The sequence below is a fragment of the Lithobates pipiens genome, unplaced genomic scaffold, assembly GCF_037356315.1.
Source record: "Lithobates pipiens isolate NorthernLeopardFrog02 unplaced genomic scaffold, aLitPip1_a1.2 Scaffold_22, whole genome shotgun sequence".
NCBI lineage: Eukaryota > Metazoa > Chordata > Amphibia > Anura > Ranidae > Lithobates > Lithobates pipiens.
Window position 1 is genome coordinate 82499199 of NW_027507784.1, and position 27382 is coordinate 82526580.

A 27382-nucleotide genomic window follows, 5' to 3' on the forward strand; every position below is an offset into this window, starting at 1 on the left:
CTAAAACCTTATAGAATACCAGAGGCCCGACGGGAGGCAATACGTGGGGAGGTTCAAAGGATGCTGGAATTGGGTGTGATAGAGGAGTCCCAGAGTGACTGGTCCAGTCCTATTGTACTAGTGCCCAAACCTGATGGGAGCTGGCGGTTTTGTAACGATTTTAGACAATTAAATAAAGTTACAAAATTTGACACCTACCCCATGCCACGTATAGATGAGTTGGTTGACCGGCTGGGAACAGCCCGATATATGACAACTCTTGATCTCACCAAAGGGTATTGGCAAATTCCCCTGGCCGAGTCGGCCAAGGAGAAAACTGCGTTTGTAACCCCAGATGGGGCATTCCAATATAAGAGAATGCCGTTTGGGTTACAGAATGCACCGGCAACATTCCAGCGGAAAATGGATAAGATTCTGAGGCCCCATCATAAATATGCTGCAGCTTACCTGGATGATGTGATTATCCATAGCACAGACTGGGTCTCACATTTGCCAAAAGTACAAGCAGTCCTAGACTCTATCCGGGAAGCTGGGTTTACGGCCAATCCAAAGAAGTGTACCATTGGACAGGAGGAGGCCAAATATCTTGGGTACACTATTGGGAGGGGGGTGATAAAACCCCAAGTCAATAAAGTCGAGGCCATACAGAGTTGGCCACGTCCCAACAGCAAGAAACAGGTACGAGCCTTTCTGGGAATCGCTGGCTATTATCGACGATTCATTCCCCATTTTGCTTCTCAGGCTGTGCCCCTCACCAACCTGACAAAAGGGAAAGAGTCGGTTATGGTTAAATGGTCCCCAGAGGCTGAGGAAGCATTTCAGTCCTTAAAAACAGCCTTATGTAGCCAGCCAGTGTTGTACTCACCAGACTTCTCTAAGGACTTTGTTGTACAAACTGATGCATCAGACGTTGGGTTAGGAGCAGTGTTATCCCAGGTCTGGAACGGGGAAGAGCACCCAGTCATTTACCTCAGCAGGAAGTTGAAGTCCCATGAGGTAAATTACGCCACGATTGAGAAGGAATGTTTAGCAGTGAAGTGGGCTCTAGATTCCCTTCGGTACTATCTGCTAGGTAGGCACTTTGACCTGGTGACTGATCACGCTCCTTTAAAGTGGATGGCTCAAAACAAGGAGACCAATAGAAGGGTAAATAGGTGGTTCCTGGCCCTACAGGAATTTAACTTTACAGTTAAGCATCGCCCTGGTGTTAAAATGGGGAATGTGGATGCTTTGTCTCGGATACATGCGTGTCTGGCTGCTTGTGTTACAACCCCAAGGTTGAAACAAGAGGGGGGGGTATGTGGCAGCAAGCAGGTAAAATCACCTGGTTGTATTCAGGATGGGAAATATGTGTGTCCTAGATTCAGGCTTTATGCAGACTTTTACAATTAGAGGGGAAGAGTTAATGAGCCCAGCTGTAGTAAGTGGGCTCATTAAGATCTCTACAAAAAACCCCAGCATGCATAGGGAGATGCTCCATCCTGGAACCAGTTTTGTGTGTGTAGACTGGGGAGTCTGAGATCTGTTCTGTGCGGTGAGTTAACGCCTGTGTGGCAAACCCCTACAATAGAGACAGGGACTGGGGCAGCACAAGGCTGCACCCAGTTGTTAGACAGGGAGTCTACGTGTGTAGATAGAGGTCAAGCTGACCAGGATTTATTTTCTTGTTTTATTTTGTTTGGCTGTTATATGTATCACTGCATGTAGCCTAAATAAACCGGATCTTTTATTTTTTGCACCTACACCGCTGTCTGCTGTGCCTGACTTTGTGTTGTGAACCCATCCAGGGGGTCACACACACCCGCTACCGAGCGAACCCCCTCACAATATATATATATATATATATATATATATATATATATATATATATATATATATATATATAATTATTTTTTATTTTTTTTTATTTTTTTCTCTAACACCCTAGAGAATAAAATGGCGGCTGTTGCAATACTTTCTGTCACACCGTATTTGCGCAGAGGCCTTATGAGCGTACTTTTTCTGGAAAAAAATATACACTTTTTTAAATTAAAAAATAAGGCAACTGTACACTTAGCCCAATTTTTTTTTATATTGTGAAAGATAATGTTACGCCGAGTAAATTGATACCCAACATGTCACTCTTCAAAATTGCTCCCGCTTGTGGAATGGCGACAAACTTTTACCCTTAAAAATCTCCATAGGTGATGTTTAAAAAATTCTACAGGTTGCATGGCGGCGTGCGTTTAAAAAAAAAATAATGTTTTCTTATTTATTTTAACTTTTATTTTTACACTGTTTTAAAAAAAAAAAAAAAAAAAAAGTGTCACTTTTATTCCTATTGCAAGGAATGTAAACATCCCTTGTAATAGAAAAAAAGCACGACAGGACCTCTTAAATATGAGATCTGGGGTCAAAAAGACCTCACATCTCATATTTACACTAAAATGCAATAAAAAAAAATAAAACAATTTGTCATTTGAAAAAGAACGAAGAAAAAAATGGCCCTTTAAGAGCTATGGGCAGAAGTGACGTTTTGACCTTGCTCCCGCCATGCAATGATATGGAGACAGGTGGGGGCCATCTTCTCCTCACTCTTCTCTGTGTCTAGCTAGGAGACAGGACCCGATCTGACAGTAAATACCTTATACAGCCCACTTTCTGTTTCTTGTCTGGTCATTAGCCTAGGCTTGAGACATCATGCACAGCTCGCTCTCTCTCTCTCTCTCACAAGAGTTTACTAGAAAGGAGGGTGGGGTGAGTCATAAGAGGGCAAATGAGAGCTACAGAGCTGGAGGTGTGCTTCTGTGTGTCCAAGAAATGAATAGGCAGAAGCTTCAGCTGCCCACAGTTAAGACGGTTGCAGCCAGACTCAGTGGGGGGAGATTTCTGCAGCATATTCATGAGTACAAGTACAGTACAGAATTACAGTATATATAAAATAATATGCAAAGTGGTTGGAGGAAAGCTCCAGAATGGAAAAGATGTTTTTATTACACATTGTGAGCAGACTGCAGTTCCTCTTTAAGCTCCTTTTCATATTTTCCAGACTTTCGGTGTCAGGACCTGGATCACCTGCTGGTAACACCGTGGTTCCCTGGGCGGAGGGTTATAATTCCAGTGTCCACCAATGGGTGTCTCACAGCACCAACAGATCCCAGTAATCCGTTTCCACCTGATGCTGGCTGCTGGGAGGGTATTTAGGTCTGCTTCCCTCCTAAGTGCCTCTCACTCCAGTGTTTTGCTTGATGCCAGATACTCCTTGTAATTATCTTGTTCCTGTTTCTGCTCCTGTCCTGTTTACTGTACCCTGCTGCCTTGTACCTGCTCTCCCTTGCTCCCGGTCCCAGTTTTGTTTCCCCCTTTCCATGTGCTCCCTTGACCTCTAGTTTTCCCCTGCTTTTCGGTGTTCCCCATTTTCTATATATTGGATATAGTTAGTTGTTAGGCTTCTGTTTGCTAGTTATTAGTCAGAAATTCAGTCACTGGGCTTTTTGGTTGACTTATATTTTCATGTTTGCTTTGTGCTGGTGTTTGGAAGGATTTTGTTTCAGTGTAAATACATTTCACCTAAAGCATACACAGTCTGGTCCCAATTTTCTGAGTGTAGATGCACAGATCTGACCATATTTACTGCTGATTCATGACATTCACTTTTGCAATGTAAATCCTGTTTACAGAGCTCAATAGCTCAAGCTGCAATGTTCACACATAGAAGAGGATGACTCATCTCAGTGACTTATCCCTTACTGGGCATCTCAGTCTGAGATTTCAATCAGACAAACCCAACCCAATTTCAACTAGCATCTACTGTGTTGCATTTTAGCTATCCCATGGTGCTCTTGGAAGTTAGTTTAAAACAGGGCTGGACTGGGACAAAAATGTGGCCCTGAACTTCATCCAGACTGGCCCACTTTAATGTTGAGTGTCCCCATCAGCAGTCCCCTTACATCAGTGTCTCCATCAACTGTCCCTTTACATTAGTGTCCCCATCAGCAGTCCTCTTACATCAGTGTCCCCATCAGCAGTCCCCTTCACATCAGAGTGTCCCCATCAGAGTGTCCCCATCAGCAGTCCCCTTCACATCAGAGTGTCCCCATCAGCAGTCCCCTTCACATCAGAGTGTCCCCATCAGCAGCCCCCTTCACATCAGAGTGTCCCCATCAGCAGCCCCCTTCACATCAGAGTGTCCCCATCAGCAGCCCCCTTCACATCAGAGTGTCCCCATCAGCAGCCCCCTTCACATCAGAGTGTCCCCATCAGCAGCCCCCTTCACATCAGAGTGTCCCCATCAGCAGCCCCCTTCACATCAGAGTGTCCCCATCAGCAGCCCCCTTCACATCAGAGTGTCCCCATCAGCAGCCCCCTTCACATCAGAGTGTCTTCATCAGCAGTCCACTTACATCAGTGTGTCCTCCCTCTCCTCCCCCTCCCACGTGTACTCACAGTTCTGAAGGCAGCATCTCGCTCCTTTCTCCAGTCATGTGATAAGTGATAAGGGGAGAGAGGAAGGAAAGTCTGCTGGCTGTCTATCTCCCCCTGCAGGCTGGAGGGAGCAGAAAGTCTAATCCTCTCTCCAGCAAGTGTCGGCAGCTGCTCCTTGGTGACAGGAGTGAAATTGCGATCACTCACTGTCAGAGAGTAGTGGCTCCAGGACTGCACTGGACTGGCCCACTGAGCCATCGGCCCACCGGGAAACTCCCAGTAGTCCCGATGGCCAGTACATGCCTGGTTTAAAACAATGGTCCTGTGTGATCTGTGATGGGTTGTCATTGTCATTGAACGCGACTGAAAATATCTGGAAATAAAGATGATTATCATGATATGTGAATCAAGTCTTTGTCTGAAAGAATTTTCATTGTTTCCTGTAGCAGTGCATTATTTCATGATTGCCGCCATAGGCCTGAGCACAGTGTGTGCGAGGTGTGCTTGGGCAAACCCTAATCACCTTGTGCGGTGTTGATTCCCCCTGCTTTCTGGCATCCCCTATCTCACCCCTGCAGTGCTGCCTGCTTCCTCCTTCTCCTACCAGCTGCTGCAGGGGATGTTTCAGGATAGATAAATAAACACAGTGAGTGATCTGTACTGATTGCTACTGTTTTCATTCTTAACTGAGGCATGTAAATTATGTTTACTCTGCTTCAGTTTGTGAATGAACAGGAAGCGACTCAACACTTCCCATTTGTTCACTGTCCAGTGCAGCTGAGGCTGCAGAAAAAGGGACTGGGGAAGTCCCTTTCTCTCTCTTTAGACCCCTGTTATTTCACCAAACCCCCCAATTAAAGGCTCCTAAATAAAATGTAAAAAAATAATATTGTAAAAAAAATAATTAATAAAATAATAAAAATAAAAAAACGACTGACTTCATCCACAGCCCTACTGACACCGGTCACGGCTCTGCTGATATACACACATGTGTGTTTGTGCTCTGGGGTAATAGGCTGCGCACGCCAACAATTGCCACACAGTATGGGAGAAGGATCTGGACGATGTGATTGGTTTTTACACACAACACGGACTGTTTTCATTTCTGTAACCGGAGAGGAAGCATCACGGTCTGTTCCCCTCTTCCTCCTGGCAGACTGCTGATCAGATGTTCACCAAGTCTCAGGGGAAATTTGGCATTGTAATCCTTGGCATGGCTTCTCCCTTAATTACTATTCACCTCACAGATCTGCCTCCCAATTTATTCACACTACGGATCCGCATAACGCAGGTGTGCCGAGGCGTAATATCCCCGCACTGTCATCCCGCCGGCCCGGGCCCTGATTGCTCCTGACACTCCATTAGGGGGGGAACTAGTTAATATGTACCGGGGATTGAACTCTAATTCACACAAATATATTAAACTCCTTGATTAGCATATAAATGAAGATATATATATATATATATATATATATATACGTCTCCGCATCAGACTTTTCTACAAACAAGCCCCGTGCCGCTACATGAACAAACACAACAAATCCAAGAATTTCTGTTCATGTCGGAAATAAATATAATGTACTCTTCTGATGTCAGAACTGGCTTGAGCCCAGCTTTGAAGATATCTGAATATACCTCCTATACAGTATTTTAAAGGGGCCCACCTGAAATTCTTTAATTATCAATTAGAAAAATGCTGAGAAATGCAGACTTAGAAGCGACTACATGATTGACGTTAAGGCCCAACTCTGGACTCTATTCTTTTGTTTTTTTGTTTAGCATCCCCCTGGAAGTTTAAAAGAGAAAACATCTGTGCCATAGCTCCCAACTGTCCCTGATTTTGAGGGACTGTCCCAGATATCGAGGGACTGTCCCGGATTTCGAGGGACTGTCCCGGATTTCGCGGGACTGTCCCGGATTTTGAGGGACTGTCCCGGATTTCGAGAGACTGTCCCGGATTTCGAGAGACTGTCTCAGATTTCGAGGGACTGTCCCTGATTTGGAGCAATGTCACTCTGTCCCTCTTCCCCCCTCATGTGTCCCTCATTTTGGTCTGATCTATATAGTTGAATATAAAATGCACTTTTTATGTTTCTCAGTGTTTCTCAGTTGCTAAACCTTTCAGCCAATTTCTAAATTGTTGCATTTGTAAATATCAAAAACCAAAATAAAGGAATATTAGTGCTAAAAAAAAGAAAAGAAAAAAAAAACTTTTGTGGGTTTAACTAATCTCTTTTAATGGGGCGTGGCAGGGGGTGTGTCCTATGCCTACATAAATTTGCTAATAGGTGTGTCCCTCATTTTCATCTCATAAAGTTGTGAGGTATGCTATTATACACCTTCAATGCTGAGCGGTCTGCCGCAGTTCCTCTTCTCTACCACAAGATGTCCTCACTGTACTAAACCCACAACAGTAAAATCAGTCTGTATATGCAGTAAAGCATGCTTGTTAATCTAACTGTGGGGGTTAATTCTCCGCATTGTATAAAAAGGCTGTTTGATCCTGTCTTCTCTGATCCTCCCCTTCTTCCACTGTCCCCTGATAATTTCCTGTTTTCTGTGTGGACCGTTTTACCCTGGATGCCTGCATACTTAGATGTGCCTGTTTTAATCATCAACCATGTGAGTTGCTCAATGTTGTACCTTCATTAAATGTAACCATATTGCTACACTTAGAACACAAGTAGCTCCTGCTGGATTCTGCTAATCCCCTTGTGGAGGCTTCCATTTGTGGATGGACATTTTATGGTTACACAACCTGGTTATAATCTTTTTCTATGGACTACAAACTGAAGGATTTATGAAAAGATGGTTGTGGAACGAGTCATCTGAGTTTCCATTATTTCTTATGGGGAAATTCACTTTGATATGAGAGTGCTTTGGATTACAAGCATGTTTCTGGAACAACTTTTTATTTTTTTTCCAGAGACCCTAGAGAATAAAATGGAGATCACCCCAGGGATTGGCTGAGACAGGAAAAATATTCAGGTTTTGTATTTACCTTTCCAGTCTACTACAGTCTAGAATCTTCCAGAAGGTAGGAGGAAACAATCAAATTTGCAACCAGTGGAGCCCAGAACAGCCCAGCACAATCACCAGCTGTTCTACTGATTACAAGGAAGCCAAAAAGTAAAAACTAAGCCAAAAACAAAGTTTACCTAACGTTCCTAGCATCTATCTAGGAGGGTGCTACACATGTAATGGAGATGAAGAGCGGAAGACATATTTGAAGTCCAGCCTACGTGGCTACAATGGCTCCCGCCATAGATAAAGTGGGGAAGTAAGTGTGTAGGGTAGAACAGAGATGTGGCCTGCAGTTGTTCCCCTGGCTGGCCTTCACGTGTCCCCATAAGTTGAGTGTGTGCTGTGCCTTTAGGAGTCACTGGGGTTAAGTGCCACCCCAAACACGGCCATATATTGAGTGGCCGGACTTCAGGAGTGGTAGCTGTCACTGGGAGAAGTAGACTGCTGTACTCCCTGTGGTTGGACCATCAAGGCTCAGGATGTAATCACAGGGCTTTTATGGTGGTGTTCCTGGTTGAGGTGGGGGGCTGGGTAATGAAAGAAGACTTTGCATTATAGGCAGGGCTGTCTTTAATATTAATTGGACCCTGGGCAAAACGTTTCTTGCCCCCCCCCCCCCAATGCAGTTTTGCTCTCCACCTGCTCTGAGACATACAATAAATAGCAGCGAGACTCAAAATCAGTTCACTGATCAAATCAGGCAGCTATTGTGATTGGTTGCCAGAGGTTACAGTGTATCATCACCACTCACTGTCTGGTTGCTAGATGTTACAGCACACATTACAGCTCACTGGTTATTTGCTAGAGTTTACAGTACATGATTTCTGCTTGTTGATTGGTTGCTAGAGATTACTGTGGATATGACCTCAGGGTGCATGATACATATCAATGCTACTGCTATTTACATATGAATGCCATCACTATTTACATATGAATGCCAGTAATTTACATGTAAACACAGGGTCTGCAGGTGAGTCATCTGTACACAACAATAGCAGCACAACAATAGCAGAGCTGGGCAGCATTAGTAGCAGCACTTCACACTGAGACATTGGGACAACAGCACAGGAATAAAACCTCAAGGGGCGAGGGAATTTAAACCAGGATACTTGGCAAGTATGGGGCAGCTGCTTTGGGCCCGACAACAATGACAGGGCCCAGGACAGCTGCCCCTTTTGCCCTGCCTTAAAAACGGCCCTGATTATAGGACTACTTACATCCCCTATTTGGTGGTACTGGACTCTGGGACACCACTACTGTAGGTACAGGTTCCTCCTCTTGTCTATACTCTCTCTGAACTCTACTGTGGGCTGTTTGCAACCTCAAAGCTTTGTGTTGTCACTCCACCACGGGAAGCTGACATGTGCCTTATTTTATTAACTTAGTAGACTTTTCAAAAAGCGCTTTCAAGTGTGGAATGCTCCTTCCTCTAGTCTTTATATGGAACTTCTCCTGGAAACAGTCCTTTGCATTGGGGGTCACAGCACAGGTCTGTTGGTGGCTAAGCCTTGTATGAGTATGAGAGGATTCTGGAAATTGCTGGTTAGGCAAGTTAGGGTTGTCCTACAGGTGTTTTCTGAATGACCAGTGCTGGGATCCTGGGGGCCCCAAGCTCAGAGTACTCTGCTGAGGTCAAGGGAGCCACCCAAGGGCCAGGCACGAATGGATTAAAGAGAAATGTACTATTTGTAGCAAGTGAAAATGAAAGGGAAAAAATGAAGACTAATGCCACCACCCCATCTAAGGACTGGTAAGTTGCAATATAGTAATTTTTAGGTGGGGGTGATAAGCATTTTACCTTAATGTTATACATTGCTCTATAAAAGTTTGTTGTGCAGCTTTAACTTTGATCTTGTGTTACTCTCAAACATAATGGGTGAACTGCCAAAGCTAGCAGCCGCCACCTCTGCTGGAACTAAGAAGCATCCTTGAAAGCTTCCTCTCCCCCCCACTATCTGTGATCTAGAAACGGAGACCAAAACAGTGACCATATGTCGGGTTGCCTCTCGTCCAGGGTTTCATAGCTAGGTTGGCAGCAGTCAAGAATTTCATTAGCAGCTCACCCAAATCTCTAATTAGATTAATGCAATTCTAAGGTTGTGCTCAAGAGAGTGGAGTGGCAGCTGGCGGCACGAGTGCCAAGGGAGTACTGAATATAATTATACAAAGCCAACCTAGGTGTGGGACCACTGAATACAGCCAAACAGAACAGGACTGCCACGGGACCACTGAATACAGCCAAACAGAACAGGACTGACATGGGACCACTGAATACAGCCAAACAGAACAGGACTGCCACGGGACCACTGAATACAGCCAAACAGAACAGGACTGCCACGGGACCACTGAATACAGCCAAACAGAACAGGACTGACATGGGACCACTGAATACAGCCAAACAGAACAGGACTGCCATGGGACCCTGAATAAAGCCAAACAGAACAGGACCGCCAAGGGACCACTGAATAAAGCCAAATAGAACAGGACTGCCAAGGGACCACTGAATAAAGCCAAACAGAACAAGACTACCATGGGACCACTGAATACAGCCAAACAGAACAGGACTACCATGAGACCACTTAATATAGCCAAACAGAGCCAAACAGCAACACAATTGTCATGGGAGTACTAATTGTAGCCAAACTAAGCCAACCAGAAACATAACTAATATGGCAGTACTGGACATAGCCAAACAGAGCAAACAGGTAACACAATATCATGGAAATACTGAATATAACCAACCTGAGACAAAAGGTAACACAATTGCTATGGGAGTATTAAATATAGCAGAACAGAGCCAATATGTGCCATGGGAGTACTGAATATAGCCACACAGATCCAGCCAGTAACACAAGTGACATGGGAGTACTGAATTTAGTCATGTAGAGCCAACAGGTAACCAAAGCGCCATGGGAACACTGAATATAACTGAACAGAACCAGGCAGTAACATAATGCCCCGTACACACAATCAAATTTTCCGACAACAAATGTTGGATGTGAGCTTGTTGTCGGAAAGTCTGACCGTGTGTATGCTCCATCGAACATTTGCTGTCGGAAGTTCCGCCCACAAATGTTTGAGAGCAGGTTCTCAAATTTTCCACCAACAAAACTTGCTGTCGGAATTTCCGATCGTGTGCACACAAGTCCGTCGACACAAAAGTTCATGCATGCTCGGAATCAAGCAGAAGGAGCCACACTGGCTATTGAACTTCCTTTTTCTTGGCGCGTCTTACGTCTTGAACGTCAACGCGTTCTCACGTTCGGAATTTTGGGCCATTTGTTTGACCGTGTGTATGCAAAACAAGTTTGAGCCAACATCCTTCGGAAAAAAATCCACAGTTTTGTTGTCGGAAAATCCGATCGTGTGTACGGGGCTTTAGTGTCATCTGAGTACTGAATATAGCTGAATAGAGCTAAGTGATAACACATGTGCCTTGGGAGCAATTAATATATCTAAACAGAGCCAGCCAGTCACACAAGTGCCACAGGAGTACTGATTATAGCCAAACAGAGCCAACAGGTAAGACAAGTGCTATGGGAGTACTGAGTATAACCGAACAGAGCCAAATCGGTAACACACGTGTCATGGGGTACTGAATATAGCCGTACAGAGTCAGCAGGTAACACAACTATTATGGGAGTACTGAATATACCCAAACAGAGCACACCAGTTATATAATTACCTTCGGAGTACTGGATAATGCTGAACAGAGCCAGCCAGTAACACAAGTGCCCCTGGAAGTAGTGAATATAGCTTCCAAACAGGGCAAACCAGAAACATAAGTTCCATGGGAGTACTGAATATAGCTGAACAAAGCCAATAAGTGCCATGGGAGTACTGGATATAGCCAAAGAGAGCCAACAGGTAAGTACTGACTGAGGAATATTGACTGAGTTTATCCGAACAGAGCCAACTGGTAACACAAGTACCATTGAAGAAATGAATATAGTTGACCAGAGCCAACTGATAAAATAAGTGCCATGGGAGCAATTAATATAGCTGAACAGAGCTAGCCAGTAACACAAGTGCCATGGGAGTACCGATTATAGATTAATATAGCCAGTTGGAAACACAAGAACAATGGGAGCACTGAATATAGCCAAACAGAGCCAACAGGTAACACAAGTACCATTGGGAATACTGATTGTAGATGAATATAGCCAGTTGGAAACACAAGAACAATGGGAGCACTGAATATAGCCAAACAGAGCCAACGGGTAACACAAATGCTATGGGAATACTGATTATAGATTAATATAGCCAGTTGGAAACACAAGAACAATGGGAGCACTGAATATAGCCAAACGGAGCCAACAGGTAACACAAGAACCATTGGGAATATTGATTATAGATTAATATAGCCAGTTGGAAACACAAGAACAATGGGAGCACTGAATATAGCCAAACAGAGCCAACAGGTAACACAAGTACCATTGGGAATACTGACTATAGATTAATATAGGCAGTTGGAAACACAAGAACAATGGGAGCACTGAATATAGCCAGAGCCAACAGGTAACACAAATGCTATGGGAATACTGATTATAGATTAATATAGCCAGTTGGAAACACAAGAACAATGGGAGTACTGAATATAGCCAAACAGAGCCAACAGGTAACACAAATGCTATGGGAGTACTGAGTATAATCCAAACAGAGCCAATTGGTAAGACAAGTGTCATGCAGTACTGAATATAGCTGATCAGAGTCAGTAGGTAGCACAACTACTATGGGAGTATTGAATATAGCCAAACAGAGCAAACCGGTGATATACGATAACTACCATGGGAGTACTGAATATAGCTGAACAGAGCCAGCTGGTAACACAAGCACGACGGGAGTACTCCCAGGAGAGACCGCATTAAGGTTAAAAAAAAAAAAAAACCTTTAGCCTTTACAACCACTTTAAGTGCACCTTACTTTTTTTTTTTTTTTTTTGCTATCTGAACATTGGGCGACCCATGGCCCCAAAACTGTCAGGCAGTGTGCGGGCAGGTTTGCCCAAAGCCCACGGTGAAGATACACTACTATGCCCTCCTTCCTTGATCCAAACACATGACATAGATGGGCACTCAACCCTGCGTGCTCTGATGTGCCCATTCTCCTTCCCCTCGTGCGCCACATCAGGCCCCCAAGTCTGAGAATGCCAAACCTCGGGGCGGCTGTACCCTCTGCCCCTCTGTAATCACCCCCCGGGCCAAGGCAGTTGCTTAGAGCTGCATTCTTATCTCCTCTCTTTATCTCTCCATCACAATAAAATTCTTCTAATTCCACATCTGAGTGTTGTTTTGCATTACGTGTGGCCCTAATAACAATCATTCCACATATTTATGACATCTCTTAACAGACGCCAAATGGTACTCATACCACAACGGGTGATCCACAGACAGCTTCCTGATTTCATTCATAATACATTTGTGGATTAGGAGAGATCATTTCATGAGAGCGATAGAAAATTACACCGCCGAATTCAATTCTACACTAATGCCATTCTCCTAGAATTTAATATTTATTTTTAGAAGCAATTGCTCGGTGCTCTGCAGCAAAGGCTAATAGTCTGAGATCTCCGGGATGGATGGAACGTTATCCAATAGGAGGACCCACCTTTGGCTGCAGTATCTGAATTCGCAGTCACCTTAGACTATAAATCACATTAAGGCCTTGTTGTTTCCACTGGAATGTGTTTCGTCACATTTTTCTTTAACTGTCACTTGTGAAGCAAGAAGTTGGTGTTGCGAAGATCATTGCAACAATGAACAAGAAATCGCAATTGCCTTGTACATTCGGGCTGCTGTTGCTGACTAATCGGCTGTGGAAAGTCATCAGTCTCAGGCTCTTGTTGTCCATTGATCCACATCTACAGCACAAATATGTTTCAATTTTGGATTCAGTGTTTTACAAGCAAGAATATGCCTGATTGTGGTGTAATTCCAAAGTCCTTAAAAATTGCTAGTGGCAGTATGTTCATGTTGCCAAAGAATACTGAAGTGTGCAGCACAGCATACAGATGTGGGTGGTTCCTGGGTATGTTTAGTACAGCACAGCATACAGATGTGGGTGATTCCTGGGTATGTTTAGTACAGCACAGCATACAGAGTTGAATGGGCTGGAGTATTACAGTACAGCCCAGTATAAAGAGTTGTGTTGTACAGATTATGAAATTTACAACACAGCATATAGAGGGAGTGGCCAAGAAAATGTAATATTCAGCACAGCATACAGAGTGCATTTGTTTTGGGTATGGAAAGTACAGCACAGTACATAGTTGAGTATAAAATGAACACCACAGCAGTAGGGAGGAGAGGCTTCAAGAATGGTATACAGAGCACAGCATACATAGATAGAGGTCCTGGAGTATGAAATGTACAGCACAGCATACATGTAGATGAGACCAGAAGTGTACAGAGTGGGGTGACCAGGAATTTGGAATTTACAGTACAGTGTATATGGCTGGGGTGTTGCTAGGTCTGCAAAAGATCTGGGGCTCGAGCCCATAATAACGGTCACCAACCTTTTTGCATGCCCGTGGGGGGGGGGGGATTATATGCAAGTTATTGCCATAAAAAGTGTTTGGGGACCCGGGTCCTGCCCCAGGGGACACGTATCAATGCAAAAAAAAAGTTTTGAAAACAGCCGTTTTTTCAGGAGCAGTGACTTGAAGTAAAGTGTAAGTGTAAAGTGTAAAGCGTATAGTGAAACAATAAAAATCAAATATTCCTATAAATATCGTGCCTGGAGGATCCCCTTAGTCTGCCTGTAAAGTAGCGCATTTTCCCCATGTTTAGAAAAGTACTGCAGCAAAATTACATTTGTAAAGGAACAAATGTCATTTAAAATTGCTCACGGTTGTAATGTATTGCCAGATCCCGGCAATATACATAAAAAATCATTTAGAAAAACAGCGTGAGTTTCCCCCAGCCCCCAGTCCATACCAGGCCCTTCAGGTCTGGTATGGATATTAAGGTGAACTCCATTTCCAATTTTTTTTTTCTTAAATGGCGTGGGGGTCCCCCCTCAAAATCCATAACAGACCCAAATGGCCTGGTATGGACAGGGAGAAACCATGACGTTTTTTTCTTAATTCTGTCATAGGGCTCCCCTTAACCACTTCAATACACTATATTATTATATATTGTACACTGCACTATATACCCTGCACTGTATTATATATACTACACTAAGGGCACTATATACTCTGAATTGCAGTATATATACTGTACGGACTGCTCTGCTGAAAAAGTTGATGGTGAAAGAACACAGTAACCCCTCACAGTTACTCTTGTTGGGTGCAGGAACAGTCCCTGCTGTTAAAAATTATTCCAGAGGCTGCTTGCCCTCTTTTAGTGGACTGTGAGTGTCTGCCTCTCCTTGGAGGCCTTCTGGACATGATGGGTATTTTTTTTTTTTTTTAACACTGCACTACACTGTATTATACACTGTACACAACCTGCACTGTATTAGAAACTGTACACCACCGAAGGCAATGTATATATAGGCTACGCTGAATGCAGAATATATATATATGTACACACACACACACACACACTCTAGTAGACTGTATATATATATATATATATATATATATATATATATATATATATCAAATACACTGCCACTAACTAACCTGCCTGCCTAATCTAGCTCAATCTCTATATCTCCATCCACTATAACATACTATACAAGCACCTTATATAATGCGCTGTTCGGCAAATGGGCGAACATCTGATGTTCGAGTCGAACTTACGTTCAACTCGAAGCTCATCCCTAGTATGGAACACACAGCACAGTGCACAGAATGGGTTGGTCGGTAATATGGAAAGTATAGCAGTGTATACTGGGTAGTGGTTCAGAATATAGATCCTACAGCAGAGTGGGGTGACTCCAGAGTATAGAACGCACAGCACAACATACATAGAAGGGAGGTTGGCCTGGAATATGGAATGCACAGCACAGTGTACAGATTAGGGTGGCCAGGAATATGGAATGTAGAGCACATTGATATATGTAAAGCTGGGCTGAACTAAGGGGTAGGCAGGGAGGGACACAATCAAGGCTGCCATATGCCCCCTGCAGCCTGCCGCTGGACAAGGTTCCTAGGCAGAGGTTATCTATTGGATCACAATCTACCCCACTCATGGCTACTGTGTTCCTTTCCATGTATAGCCCGATGTAGCTGCAGAATCTGTTGGAACTGTCATAGTCAGTGCAAGCCCAGAAAAGAGATTCATGGGAGAGCACAAGAGGATACAGTATATATGTAGAGAGTGTGATTGGGGGATATATGGCTGGGGTAAGGGAAAGGTAGTGATTCCGCATATGTCAATATATTCTATTATGGGCAGTAAACTTGATAGTGCTTAAAAAGAATCCAGGTTCAATAAAAAATTAAATAAAAATTCTCTCTTTTTATTTCTGTAGTTCTGGATTGGAACCTTCAGTCCTATATCCAAATTTGACCAGGTGCCTGCAGCCTGTGTGAGTACACAGGTGTGTAGGGTCGTTATGTACTCAAACCTGGGGATAGACCTATGGGTCAGGGGTATTCCAGCCAGGAGTCAAGAGACAGGAAGTCTCACCCAGGGGTCAGAGGCGCCCCAGCCAGGAGTCAAGAGATGGGAGGTCTCACCCAGGGGTTAGAAGAGCTCCAGCCAGAAGCCAAGGGACAGGAGGTCTCATCCAGGGGTCAAATGTTCCCCAGCCCAGAGCCAAAAGACAGAAGATCTCACCCAGGGGTCAGATGAGCCCCAGCCTGGAGTCAAGAGACAGAAGGTCACATCCAGTGGTCAGAGGATCCCCAGCCAGGAGCCAAGAGATAAGAGGTCTCACCCAGGGTTCAGAGGAAACTCGGCCAGTAGTCAAAAGATAGGAGGTCTCATCCAGTGGTGAGAAATGCCCCAGCTAGTAGCCAGGAGACAGGTGGTCTTGTACCAGGAGTCAGGTCGCCTCCTATTGGGGGGGTCAGGAGAACCCCTATCCAGAGGCCAGGATTGGGGCAAGCAGCAGAGCGCTGTGATTAAAGGCTAAGAGAGCCAGGGGAACCGGCAAGAGCTGGACAACACAGTCAGAGGGACTGGAAAGAAGAGCAGCAGTGCTGCCAACAAGGGAGCTAGGTGACTCGGTATGTACGTTTGTTCATATTGATGTGGAAGAACACCTGCATGGGCAACTGAAATCTATGTAAACTTTCCGTTTTATTTAATAAAAGTGGCCTGCCATGCCATAAAATACAGTTTGGGCAAAAGCAACCCTTTGAAGTACTTACCACATGTGTATAATCCTCCGAATACCTATACCTATATATATATATATATATATATATATTATATATACAGTTGCTAAAATCATTTAAGTTCATTTTTTTTCCTCGCACAGCACCCCATTTTGACAAAAAAAAAAAAACACAGAATTGTTGACATTTTTGCAGATTTATTAAAAAATAAAAACTGAAATATCACATGGTCCTAAGTATTCAGACCCTTTGCTAGAGTAGTAGTTTAGTAGAAGCCCCTTTTGATCGAATACAGCCATGAGACTTTTTGGGAAAGATGCAACAAGTTTTTCACACCTGGATTTGGAGATCCTCTGCCATTTCTCCATACAGATCCTCTCCAGCTCTGTCAGGTTGGATGGTAAACATTGGTGGACGGCCATTTTTAGGTCTCTCCAGAGATGCTCAATTGGGTTTAAGTCAGGGCTCTGGCTGGGCCATTCAAGAACAGTCACAGAGTTGTTGTGAAGCCACTCCTTCATTATTTTAGCTGTGTGCTTAGGGTCATTGTCTTGTTGGAAGGTAAACCTTCAGCCCAGTCTGAGGTCCTGAGCACTCTGGAGAAGGTTTTTCGTCCAGGATATCCCTGTACTTGGCCGCATTCATCTTTCTCTAGATTGCAACCAGTCGTCCTGTCTCTGCAGCTGAAAAACACCCCCATAGCATGATGCTGCCACCACCATGCTTCACTGTTGGGACTGTATTGGACAGGTGATGAGCAGTGCCTGATTTTCTCCACACATACTGCTTCGAATTAAGGACAAAACGTTCTATCTCGGTCTCATCAGACCAAAGAATCTTATTTCTCACCATCTTGGAGTCCTTCTGGTGTTTGTTTTTTTTTTTTTTTTTAGCAAACTCCATGCAGGCTTTCATGTGTCTTGCACAGAAGAGAGGCTTCTGTCGGGCCATAAAGCCCCGACTGGTGGAGGGCTGCAGTGATGATTGACTTTCTACAACTTTCTCCCATCTCCCGACTGCATCTATGGAGCTCAGCCACAGTGATCTTTGGGTTCTTCTTTACCTCTCTCACCAAGGCTCTTCTCCCCCGATAGCTCTAGGAAAGGTTCTGGTCGTCCCAAACGTCTTCCATTTAAGGATTATGGTGGCCACTGTGCTCTTAGGCCCCTTTCACACTGACGTCTCGTTCAGGCCCGCCTGTCAGTTTTTCAGGCGGACCTGAACGGGTGCTCCATAGAGGTCTATGGAGCGTCGGATGTCAGCGGTGACATGTCCGCTGACATCCGACCCGCTCCGATCCGAAAAAGTGTAACGGAGGAAAAAGCTATTTTTCCATCCGTCTGCGGATCGGTTTGGGTGACGACGGGCACTGCGGTCCGTCGTCATCCGATCTCCCATAGGGGAGAGCGGCGCTGTGACAGGTCCGTCCCTGCGCAGTGTGCAGAGACGGACCTGTCATCTCCCTGCTCAGCGGGGATCGACGGAGTGATCCCCGCTGAGCAAGCGGATATCCACGGGGCGGATCAGAACTGATCCGCCCCGTCTGAAAGGACCCTTAGGAACCTTAAGTGCAGCAGAATTTTTTTTGAAACTTGGCCAGATCTGTGCCTTGCCACAATTCTGTCTCTGAGCTCTTCAGGCAGTTCCTTTGACCTCATGATTCTCATTTGCTCTGACATGCACTGTGAGCTGTAAGGTCTTATACAGACAGGTGTGTGGCTTTCCTAATCAAGTCCAATCGGTATAATAAAACACAGCTGGACTCAAATGAAGGCGGAGAACCATCTCATGGATGATTAGAAGAAATGGACAGCACCTGAGTTAAGTATATGAGTGTCACAGCAAAGGGTCTGAATACTTAGGACCATGTGATATTTCAGTTATTCTTTTTTAATAAATCTACAAAAACTTCAACAATTCTGTGTTTTTCTGTCAATATGGGGTGCTGTGTGTACATTATTGAAAAAAAAAATGAAGTTAAATGATTTTAGCAAATGGCTGCGATATAACAAAGAGTGAAAAATGTAAGGGGGTCTGAATACTTTCCATCCCCACTGTGTATGTGTGTATATATATATATATATATATATATATATATATATACTGTATATGTCATTTTTTTCACGTTAATAAAAGAGAAATATGTCTCCGGTAAGAAATATCAAGAGATCCTTGATTAAATTTCACTCGCCCATCAATCTTTAAACAGCAGCAAGGCCATGTTAATAACAGACGCCCGATTCTGTGGCATCGCCAGGCACTGCCCACTCTCTGCCAGCACATGTAAGTCACAGTACACAGCGCTCATGATGGCATCCGGCCAAACTTGCCAATGCGATTTTAGATTTTAATTCCCTCCTGAATTTTCTTTTGTCTTTTGGCGGCTGACTAATAAGGACGGATCTGTGAGTGCCAGCCCATTGTCACAATACATGTGTTTCCTTCTGTTAATAAAGAGATCCAGGAGCCCCATAAAATACTCTGATTTATGGCTTCAATTAAATTATCCAGCCGGCGTGTCTAATTGCGTATGCCGCGCGTGTTTCATTTTTTTATCAGTATCGTTTGGATTAAATTTTCAGTGAATATTACTTGAAGCAGATGGGTAATACGTTTGGATTTCACAGATGACATATGTAGATGTATATTAGAGGGGGGACAGGAAGGAGGCAGCGAGATCCTCAACGATGGGAATGATTTACATGGTTGGGATGGAAAAATGTATAAAGTGATAGGGTTGCTTTTTTGTATTTAAAGCTGAACCCCAGACAGATATGTGCCTTGGGTCACACTAGTGCTGTTACATAATCGTGCCTTTTTGTGGAGCATTTGTGAACATTTTTACACGTATTTTGATGCATTTTGGTGCTTCATGTCTTTCTTAATACACAAAAAACTGCATGTACATGCGTTTTACATGCAATTTCCATGCATTTGCAATGTGGTCATAGCAGTCATAGAGATGAGGTCATTTGACGCCCATACTACATTTATCAACATCTACAACTTTATTTAAAGATAAAAGTGACATCCAACTGTGATTTCCTGCAGTAAGGGCTCACCGAATTTTGCGCAAAGACAAGAAAAAAAATGTAAAAGGTGACCTAACAGTCATTTTATACATCGGCCTAAAGGAATTCTTAATGTGTCGCCATATTTAAAAACAGATAACATTTTTCAAGAAAGCTCCAGATTTTATAATTGAAGTTGAACTCCGGTCACAAAAACTTTCATTTGAATAAATTCTTCAGTAGGCACAAAGGATATAAATCCACTTTCTGTGCACCAGATGCCTTTGGAAACCCAGATATCACCTTCTAAAAGTAGCAGTGACATCATCACGGTGCTATATAAATATATAAATTAGTAAAAATGCGGCGCTACCAAAAAATTGCTAAATAAAAACGGTGCTATACATAGACTGTGCAGAGAGCAGAGCTGTGGGAGGGGCCAGCAGGCCACACCCACCACAGGAAACTACAGGAGGGGGCGGGGACAAGACCAGTCACCCTGCACAAGGATAGAAAGCAGCAGTGAGCAGTCTTTATTACAGGAGGGGAAAGTCTCACACTGGATTACTGCACAGATCTGGAAGAAATACACAAAGTACACCGAGATTCAAGAAAGAATACACACGATGAGTGTATTTAGACAATATTTGCTGATCCCAGAGTTCAGCTTTAAAGTAAATGTGTAAGAGTTTAGTACATAGGGAGAGATAAGTGGTGGCGGTCTGGATATTTGCCAAGAGATGGGATTTAAATCGGCCAGCCAACTTGAGCTGTTAAAGCGGGAATCCAGCCCCCCCCCCCCCATTTTTTTAAAACCCCCTGCATAAATGTGGTGGGTACTGAATGTTTCAGATACTCACCCACCCAGCGATCCAGTGGTGTCTTGCAGAATCAGAATTCTGCCCCCGCTTGGTCCCACGCCGCCAGCTTGCAGTGTGACGTTATCCCGATACCGGGTTTAGCCGATAGGCCTCAAGATGATGCACCACTAAGCCCACCCCCTCTTTTTTGCTCTATGAAGCACTATGCTTCTGGGAATATGAGCCGTAGCAGGCATACTGCCCATAATTCGCCTAGGCGAATGACGGGCATTAGGGGGCGGGACAGAACCTTTTTAGAAAAAAGATAAAAAGTAAACAAAAACAAAAAGAAAAAAAAGTGTAATTCACGTGGGGAGGAGGTGAAGAGGAGTAGAGAGAAGGAAAGTTCATAATAATAGATAGATATAAGTACCTCAAATAAATAATAATAAGGGTAAAGTTCTGCTTTAAGACGCATCTACCGACACAAGCCACAGCTGCCAGTCTGGGTATAATCGAGGACAGTGCAGTCAGTACCTCCAGCCACAGAACACTGGCAGAACAAAGACCTTTTTTTTAATTATTAAAATGGTTAATGCATTCTCTATGTTATGGGGGAAAAAAAACCTTCTGAGCACAGGTCCCCTCCCCCAGCCCCCCTATATTTACCTGAGCCCCATCTCGATCCAACGCTGTGCCCGAGAGTAGCTATCATGTACCCAGTGAAGACTGGAACGTTGTGGAGTAGGGTTGCCACCTGTACAAGATTCACCTGGACAGTCCGGGTTTTGAATCTTGTGTCCGGGATTCAGGCGGACTGAAATCCTGACACATTATTCAGACCAGGCAGTGGCTCCCCAAGTAACCCAGATAGTCCCACACAAATCTGTTACCGTCAGGCAGCTGCGGACAGCTGTCTGGGGGCAGGTCCGGCATCACAGGGGGGGCAGGGCGATGATGTAAGCAAGAGCAATTTGGCCACACCCATTGTTCGCTGCGGCAAGCCTTGTGCACCGCATTACTACTCTCCTTGGGGTACCTATAAGTGTTAGGGTTTGGTTTGAAGAAAAGGTGGCAACCCTATTGTGGAGGCCCTTTTTACACCCAACACTCCTAAAGGTGAAGACATAGAGTGTGAGAGCAAGGAGTGGTACAAAAGCCATAGAAGCTGGCTGTCAATAACCACTCCATAGGTGGGTAAAGCTGGTAGTTGCAGTCTTTGGAAGAGGAAGCAGGAGCAGGAGACCAAAGTAGGACCAGAACACAGGCTGCAGTCATCAACAACCAGACAGCGAGGGACCTAATCAGTAGGCAAGGCAAGTCCAGAAGGCAGGCCAAGGCCAATAACAGCCAGGCAAAGTGGTACAGAATCAACAGGCAGAGACAAGTCCAGTAAACAGGCCGAGGTCAGAGTAATCTGGTAAACAGAGTTGTAGGGGAAGCAGAAGCAAAGTCCAAAGGCAAGCCGGGTCATGCACAGGTAATTGGTATGCATGTGCACATGTGCGCCAGTGATGGCCCATCCATTAGGGGAACCCCAGCGCTGCCCCCTCTGTCCACGCCGCCCCCTCCATCCACACCACCTCCTATATGTGTAATAGCATGAATCTATCTATGGCCGCTGCGGCCACCCCCTCATCCGGCCCATTTCAGGACGTCGGGCGCCTGAAATACAGCGGTTTTTTTTAAAGCACCCGATTAGAGCCATAGGTTCTAATAGGCTTCAAAATAGGGTGTGCTCGTGTCACAGAGCCTTGCGCCATAAGCCCACCCAGGTGTTACAACAGCGAAGAAATATTTGCTGTTGAAACACTGATCCTCAATCCAGCCAATCAGAATCAGACCAATCAGTGTGAGACCCCTTTTCGGAGTGGCCGAAAGGAGAAGACTCCGGATTGGCCGCCAAGGAGGAGGAAGGAAACGGACACCGATCAGGGTAATGGGAGGCCACTACCGAGTAGGGGAAGCCACCAGTGAAGCGGTGGGGTAAGTGCTACCGATCAAAAAAAAATGACCACCGGCCGCCACTGGTGTGTGTGTTCTCACACGTGTATGTATGCAATGAACTGGTATAACATGTTTGTCGATTAAAAAAATAAAATGATAGGTGTACAGTCACTTCAATTCCATACACCGCAATGCCTGGCACAGCACAGATGTTGTGAATCTTTTGGCTCCTTGCTGTCATTGAGCGTGACCTTGTAGCAGTCACTTTTCCTTGTGTCATAGGCACCGCAAAATCCAATTGTAGCCTCTGCAGAGACGGCATTAATGGACGGGGAGAATCTATATGTAAACAGCATCTGAGTGCACCTAGGCCGGCTGCCTGCATTTTTCTCTCTGCTGTAAAGAGCTTTCCGCCCCTTGGGAGATATTCGCTGTATTAAAACAAACATATTAACTGCATCCTTCCTGTAGCAGAGGACATAGGGGGCACTGCTGTGCTCTCACCAGCAGGGGGCACTGAGATACCAATCCAGATAATAGGGTGAGCTATAGAGCAATGTACACTGTATGTGGTCTCTCTGCACAGGCTCAGATGAATTCTGCACTGTAGATATGAAAGGCTTTGCAAAATTATTAGAACGATTCTATCCAAGTTAATGTGAGCCGTTCATTCCATATTATACCCCAACACCACTACCTCCACCACACCAACTGCTGACAATTAGAAGTTTTTATTTTAAATTTTAGCTACCAATTGACCAAAAAAAAAAAAAAACTCACATTTTTTTAGGGTCACATCACCAAAACCCTAGATTGGCACAATTGGTAGCAGAAATGCACACCATAGGCACAGTCCACAATGCAGGATCGCGTGCGTAATCATGTGTTTTTTTTCTGCATTACACAAAAACAATCTGCCTTCTGCAGGTATAATTCCTTTTTTAATAGCACCCCCAGAATCCAGCAAACGTAGGTGTGTTCGCTGCCACAAAACGCATGGTATCGTAGCACAATGTTGTTTGGAGTGGCGCAATTTTAAAAATCATTATTGCACCTTTTTTTTTTGCACATTCTAAATTCATAGGGCATCCTATTGGAATTAATGGGCTGCCCTGAACACAATACACAGGAACACACAAAAACGCATGCGCGCTGGGATGCACCGCATGGTGTGAGCGAGCCCTTAAAGTGGAACTAGATCTAACTTTTACAAAACTTTGGGGCAGCTCTATGTTGCAGATGAGACACAGCAAAGCACACCTTTACCTGCCTGCTCACATTCCTCTACTGAATGTACACTGAGCTGCACACGTGCCTCCAATGTGCACGCATGAGATCACGTCATTCACCATCGCCCAATCAAGAGGCCCATAAACCAGGCGCCCGGAAGTAGCAAGTGATGTGACCGCCATATAACTGGAAGGCGGAGGGGAGTATTTTCAGGAGTTTATTTCCACTTTTATGCAAAGATAATGTTCTCATATTTAGACATGCCTGTTATCTTGTTGGACGCAGCTGGAAATAACTGTCACTTATAAATCTTTTAATGCCTCGTACACACGAGGGATGGTTTTCCGACAGAATTCCGCTCAAGCTTGGCTTGCATACACACAGTTACACAAAAGTTCTCTGAACTTTCGACCATCAAGGACGCGGTGATGTACAACACTACGACAAGCCGAGAAAATTAAGTCCAATGCTTCCGAGCATGCGTCGAATTGTTTCCGAGCATGCGTAGGAATTTTGCGCGTCGGAATTGGTACAGATGATCGGAATTTCCGATTGGAACTTTCTCCAAGCGAAAAATAGAGAACCTGCTCTCAATATTCTGCTGCCTGGAATTCTGCCAGCAAATGTCCAATGGAGCATACACACGGTCGGAATTTCTGACCAAAAGCTCACATCCGACTTTTGCTGACCGAATTTCTAATCATGTGTATGGGGCTTTAGAATTTACTCTCACTTTTAGACCCCTTTCACACCACACCGCACCTTGCTTCAGCGGTAAAACCGCCGGATTTGTGGCGGATTTGCGGCGCATTTCGGCCGCTAGCGGGTTAAAACCGCCGACAATACGCCGCAATAGCCGGCGGCATTACAGCGCTGCCCCATTGATTTCAATGGGCAGCAGCGGTGGAGGAGCGGTAAACACACCGCTCCAAAGAAGCTGCTGGCAGGACTTTTTTCTAACGTCCTGCCAGCGCACCGCAGGGCTTTCACACTACAGACAATGGTGCAGCTTCTTTAGGGCGTTTTGCAGGCGCTATTTCAAACGCTATAGTGCCTGCAAAACGCCCTGGTGTGAAAGGGGTCTAAGATCTCTTTAAAAATAACAGTCACTTTTAGATCTCTGGAAATAACTGTCACTTTTAGACCCCTTTCACACCACACCGCTGATAGCGTCGGCGGTAAAACGCTGCTATTTTTAGCAGCGTTTTACCGCCAGATTTGCGGCGGATTTGCAGCGCATTTCGGTCGCTAGCGGGGCGCTTTTACCCCCGCTAGCGGCCACGAAAGGGTTAAAACCGCCGGCAATACGCCGCAATAGCCCCATTGATTTCAATTGGGAGCAGTGGTGGAGGAGCGGTGAACACACAGCTCCTTCACCGCTCCAAAGAAGCTGCTGGCAGGACCTTTTTCTGACGTCCTGCCATCGCACCGCTGTAGTGTGAAAGCCCTCAGGGCTTTCACACTGGACACAATGGTGCAGCTTCTTTAGGGCGGATTGCAGGCGCTATTTCTAACGCTATAGCGCTTGCAAAACGCCCTGGTGTGAAAGGGGTCTTAGATCTTCTTAAAAATAACTGATGGGTGTCGCAGCACTTGTATACTCGAGTTGCAAAATCCTCCAAGGTTGAACTGTTATTGTCACTCATCATTTATCAGGCCAGTAATTGCCAATGCAATCAGTGCTGCATTTCAGTGCCACTGCCTGCCCATCAGTTCCACCTATCAGTGCCCATAAGTGCCACCCTATCAGTGCTACTGTCACATGACATTAAAAAAAGTATCAGTATCAGCAAGTACTTAAAAAAGTGGTATCAGTGCAACCCTAGAAATAACTTTTAAATCTTTGGAAATAACTGTCACTTTTAGATCTCCTTAAAAACAACTGTCGTATTAAGATGTCTTTAGAAAAAAACTGCCGCTTTTGGATCTCTGTACAAATAACTGTCTCTTTTGGATATGTGGAAACAACTGGCGATTTTAGATCTCTGAAAATAACTGTCACTTTTAGATCTCTGTACAAATGACTATCACTTTTAGATGTTTGGAAATAACTGTCACTTTTAGATCTCTTTAGAAATGACTGTCACTTTTAAATCTCTGGAAATAACTGTTACTTCTAGATCTCTAGAAATATCTGTCACTTTTAGAACTCTGGATATAACTGTTAGGCCGCGTACACACGCGCGGACTGTTTGCCCAACCTTGTTCGTCAAACAGTTTCGGCAAACAGTCCGCTCAAAATTTGCATGAGCGGACTTGCCCACACACGAGCGGACTGTTTCAGCAAACTGTTTGCCAAACAGTTCGCTCAACTTTTGAAATGAACGGACTCACCCACGTAAGGCGGAGGCAAGTCCGCCCATTTCGAGCGCGTGTACAGGTAGGCGGGGCCCGCGACGGAGACGTTGCGGGCTTCGCCGCCTGGAATGGGCTTAAAGGGGAACCCCAACGCCGAAAAAAATCGGCGTGGGGGTTTCCCCCAAAGTCCACAACAGACCCTTGTCCGAGCACGCTACCCGGCCGGCCAGGAAAGGGGGGCGAGCGAGCGCGCCCCCCCTCCTGAGCCGTACCAGGCCGCGTGCCCTCAACATGGGGGGTGCCTTGGGGAAGGGGGGGGCCGCGCGGCCCCCCCACCCCAAAGCACCTTGTCCCCATGTTGATGAGGACAAGGGCCTCTTCCCGACAACCCTGGCCGTTGGTTGTCGGGGTCTGCGGGCGGGGGGCTTATCGGAATCCGGGAGCCCCCTTTAAGAAGGGGGCCCCCGGATACCGGCCCCCCACCCTATGTGAATGAGTATGGGGTACAATGTACCCCTACCCATTCACCTGTGAAATAAAGTACAAAAAAAAACACAACAAAGGGAAAAAATATTTTATTGCACAGCTCCGGGGGTCTTCCGTCTTCGGGGGTCTTCTCGCCGGACTCCTCCGCTATCTTCGTGTAGCTCTTTTGCTAGCGGAGGAGTCCGGCTTTCTTCCTCCCCGCTGCCGGCCTCTTCTCCCGACTTCGGGGGTCTTGTCCCCCTCTTCGGTTCTTCTGCCGGGCCACCGCGCCTTCTTGTAGCTCTTTTGCAGGCGGTGGCCCGGTCTTCTGTCGCCGCTGCCTTCCGTTCTTCTGTCGCCGCCTTCGGTTCTTCTGCCGGGCCACTGCGCCTTCTTGTAGCTCTTTTACAGGCGGTGGCCCGGTCTTCTGTCGCCGCTGTCGCCGTCGCCGCCTTCCGTTCTTCTTCTTCTTCTTGTTCTTCTTCTTCTTCTCCAGGAGATGTTGACACGTCGCTCTCTCCGGCCGGAATGCCAGAGCCGCGCTGTGCGGTCACTTATATAGTGACAATGGGGCGGGGTCACATGGTATATGTCACATGGGTTGGTCACATGGTGACCCCGCCCCCTTACGATGTCATAGTCCCCATGTGACATCAACCCATGTGACCAACCCATGTGACATATACCATGTGACACCGCCCCATTGTCACTATATAAGTGACCGCACAGCGCGGCTCTGGCATTCCGGCCGGAGAGAGCGACGTGTCAACATCTCCTGGGGAAGAAGAAGAAGAACAAGAAGAAGAAGAAGAACGGAAGGCGGCGACGGCGACAGCGGCGACAGAAGACCGGGCCACCGCCTGTAAAAGAGCTACAAGAAGGCGCGGTGGCCCGGCAGAAGAACCGAAGGCGGCGACAGAAGAACGGAAGGCAGCGGCGACAGAAGACCGGGCCACCGCCTGTAAAAGAGC

The 27382-nt window shown here is 45.4% G+C and overlaps 1 protein-coding gene across 1 annotated transcript in view; it reads right to left on the bottom strand.

The window, feature by feature from the left end:
- TMEM163 (transmembrane protein 163) overlaps positions 1-27382 on the bottom strand; it is a 244868-nt gene that overhangs the window by 14587 nt on the left and 202899 nt on the right. The gene's annotated exons all lie outside the window — the stretch shown is intronic.